We start from the raw sequence: 4,057 nt of genomic DNA, 5'->3' as shown, positions 1-4,057 counted from the left end.
ATACGTCGTCCACTTCTTTCCCCAAGCAGTAGAGAAGAGTGTTGACTTGGCGTGCTTTGCTCTCTATGGAAAGGCCAGAGGCGATTCGAAATTGCTCAAAGCGTTTTCGCCATTGTAACCATTCATCAGGCTTTCTGAAGTCGAAGGTGTCTGGAGGTTGAAAGTGTATAGCTGCCATCTCAAGGAGCCACTCCTGTCACCATGTGATATTTGGTAACTCGATAATACACACGGGTTCGGTAGATTGAGATCAGTGATAAGATCAACTCAACACAACTTAGTTACACTACAGTATATTGGAATGTGCCTAATCAGGTGCCCCAAACTAAGGGTATAGCAAACCTGTGTAACGTGCATAAGTAGGTGAGCGTGTACAGCAATCACGTGTGTGCATTCAGTCTATGTCCACAGTGACAATGACAGGGAGGTGGAACAGATGGCTAATGTCGATGTATGTGAATAATATGTTTGTTCACCATATATAGCTACTACTTAATTTGTTAGGTTTGCCAAGAAACCCTAGAAGCTGGTGTTATGAGTAGTGAAATACAGCAACTGGTATGTTCCTATTGTTTTGTAAGCACTTGTAAATAAGTTTATTCTTATAGGATGCTGATGTTGACATTGAGAGCACGGAGGTATGTTCCAGTTGTGCTTGTGAACAGTTTTTGATTCAGTTTTTCAATAGCATGCTGATGTTGATGTCCAGGACGTGGCAGGGACAGCTGATGTTGATGTCCAGGATGAGACAGGGACAGCCGATGGTAACAATAGTGCAAGTGATGATAATGGACCTAACGGGGGAACACCATCTCTGGGCATTTCTATAGATCTTTCTAGTCTTTTTAGACCACCCACCAGTTACCTGCAACTTTCATATTTTTGGAATTCATTTCATGAATAATCTTGTTAGCAAGCTGGCAAACCATCTAGTCTGACAAACCCTTTTATGGTATGTATTGGACAGGCAGTGCAAATTGGCTTCTTGTCCCTCTCTTCATTACTTATCATGAACACTAACTAACACATGTGTTGCAGGGGTATGTTGATGACGAGTAACACCCTTGATAAACACAGCCAGCTGTTTACGAATGTCCATTAGTAGACTGGGAATGTTGTCTTCGATCCACCTGCACTCTATGGTAAGCTTTGCAGAGAGAACACCAGTTGTTAAATGCAAGGTTCTTATTTGTTCATTCAACTCGCTGAGCTCTTTGATTTTCCATGCTAAGCTAGCCATATCCTTTTGCCTGTTCACATCTTATTGTACCTTCTCTGAGTACTCTGTGATGACGAGTAACACCCTTGATAAACACAGCCAGCTGTTTACGAATGTCCATTAGTAGACTGGGAATGTTGTCTTCGATCCACCTGCACTCTATGGTAAGCTTTGCAGAGAGAACACCAGTTGTTAAATGCAAGGTTCTTATTTGTTCATTCAACTCGCTGAGCTCTTTGATTTTCCATGCTAAGCTAGCCATATCCTTTTGCCTGTTCACATCTTATTGTACCTTCTCTGAGTACTCTGTGTTGGCAAGCAACAATATTAATGATATGCATTTATGCAAATTTCCTCTAACCTGATGTTACATATTGTATGTAGATCCTTTGATATTTCATTTTTTGCCACATCAAGGCACCCTCCTTTCAGGCCAACATTTGCAGCAACTTCTAGTCTGGTCCTGTAGCTCTTATATTGCATATGCAGACTACCATCATTAAAATCTACATCTCCACTCCACTGACCCCTAGCTGATTCCTTTAATCCTTTATTGAGATCGCCCATCCTAATTTGTGGTGGTGGCTTAAGGGAGATCCCTTAAGCCACCACTACAAATTAGGATGGGCCTTTGCTGCCTCTTCAATGACAGTTACCTATTCAATTATTCCATTAATAAAACCAGCAGTAACATGGTGCTATAATATGCACTTGAATATCAAATGTAATGGTGATTCTACTAATAAAAATAGACTTATATTTACAGCTATGCATCCTGCCCTGTGTACCTCCACTGTGTATTTCTAGTGTGGATAAAATTGCTTGTTGCTACGTTCCTGGACAGAATGCACCACTCCCTTTACAGGGCCGGAATGTATTCACTTCTGACCAAAATGGCAATACATGGACAAACAATAATCTTATGGACATGAAACCTGCAAAAGTTACCATCTGTATAGCTATACAGATTAACAATATGCGTACTTACCGACTGCAAATTATAATAAAAAGAAAACAATTTTGCTGTGTATTCAATTAAACCTATAGGCATCCTTTTAACATGAAACCTAGAGTCACTGCCATCTGTTCTTGGAGTCCCCAAACCCTTGGCAAGATTATAAAGAATGTTGCTACAGGAATTATGTCTCAGATTTGCCATTGCACTTGCACTATACTGTAGACATCATCAGGCACAGAAAATCTGAACTTAGAAGAAACATAATCCAAAAATAAACTTGACAATACCTGCAGCTGTAACTCTAATGACAATTGTTTAAAGAGATGGACTATTGTTTACACATCTGATGAATCAGTCTGAGTATCACTGACTGTGTGGCAGTGAAATGATGACTGATGTCCAAAATAGACAATTTTAGCTTCTCTTGGTGTCTTGTATTTCTTTGCTAACCATCTGACTACAAGATATACACAGAAGCATACACTGAGTGCTTCCTGATCTTTCCTTCACAAGCTCCCCAGCAGTATTCCAAAATACTGTTTGCTTATGAGATGGCCATTGCTCACCAGATGAATGAAACAGCATAAATTCAACAGAGCCCTAATTTCATCATTGTACCACATCTCTTTCACATTACTACTTCCTTCGTCCACACTTGTGTATAAACATCTTGGTGCTCATATTGGCACAATGAAACTCTCTTCTGCTCTCAATGTGGTGCATATTTAGTTGGTGAACTTCTCGGATGCTTGGAAACCAAATTCCTCAGCATGTCTTTGCTTAGAATCACTTCTCATCATTTTCCTTGCGGTCAGCCATTCCGTGATCACGTACACTGCAGTGGTATTTATTATGGGGTTGAATGGGGTTTAACGATTCATTGGACTGTTCGCATGTTTGATTTGCTTTCACAGCTACAAAAACAGTATCTCGTACATTTCAATATGCATCACATGAACATGACCACCCTCCTCTGGGGGCAGGCATGTTGGTATGTGTAGTTTCTATTTAACACCCACTACATGAATGTTTCATTTGAGTGTGTTACTTAGTAATAATATAATGAGGCTGTATTTATTTGTTGTGGGAAGATATACAACACACCAACTTATAAAACTGCTTTTTAACAACTTGTACATGATTTTAAACGATTTGCACAGTGGGGCAGACATGTTAGTATGTGTAGTTTCTATTTAACACCCACCACATGAATGCTTCATTATGAGTCTACGCCTTTAGCTGCACAAATACGGCAGGTTAAGGCCCAATCCAAATAATGTACAACAACTGCAAAACTAAAGAGTATTACATTGCAAATGCACTGTGAATACCAGACCTCTCAACTCTAACCTTCCGCCTGCTGATCAGACTTTTTCAATAAAATTTCGTAAGGCACACCCCAAAACGTCTTGTAGCAGGTATCACATGATCAGTTAATTAGAATAGTGGGGCACCTCTGTATTTTGAGCTGGAATTTTTGGTGCTTTCCTACTGTACTATGCTGTCACACTTAATGAGCTGAGCTTTATTTGAAGTTAAAATCTCAGGTAAAATCCAGACTCAGCACACCGCATGGAAGGTAACGATATACTGACAAAACAGCAATACGATGGTGTTTTACAGTCACAAAGCAACAACATACATTAACTGAGGAAGGTAACTGTTCGACTTCTTCACAAACTGGAGAATTCTCTGGGCACAAGGACTTAGATACAAACATACATGAACCAGGAAAACACTTCTTTGGATTGACAGGGCGTTGTAACATAGGTGAACAAAATGAATCAAATACATTAAATTTTGGTACTGGGTCATTGTCAGTGAGCCAAGTCTCAGAACAGCATAAAATAATGGGAAGTTGGTATCCAGCGTGAAGCCAC

General features: G+C 39.9%; 1 long non-coding RNA gene across 1 annotated transcript; it reads left to right on the top strand.

The window, feature by feature from the left end:
- The first annotated feature begins 410 nt into the window (after nt 1-410).
- Nucleotides 411-638, top strand: LOC136244759 (uncharacterized). The gene is made up of 3 exons (XR_010695567.1): nt 411-451; nt 505-558; nt 609-638. It is a non-coding gene; the product is annotated as an uncharacterized lncRNA (long non-coding RNA).
- Nucleotides 639-4,057: the final 3,419 nt, after the last annotated feature.

The sequence above is a fragment of the Dysidea avara genome, chromosome 14 (genome assembly GCF_963678975.1).
Source record: "Dysidea avara chromosome 14, odDysAvar1.4, whole genome shotgun sequence".
NCBI classification, from domain to species: domain Eukaryota; kingdom Metazoa; phylum Porifera; class Demospongiae; order Dictyoceratida; family Dysideidae; genus Dysidea; species Dysidea avara.
The sequence above is the reverse complement of the archived record's forward strand: the minus strand, read 5'-3'. Positions and strand labels throughout refer to the sequence as shown.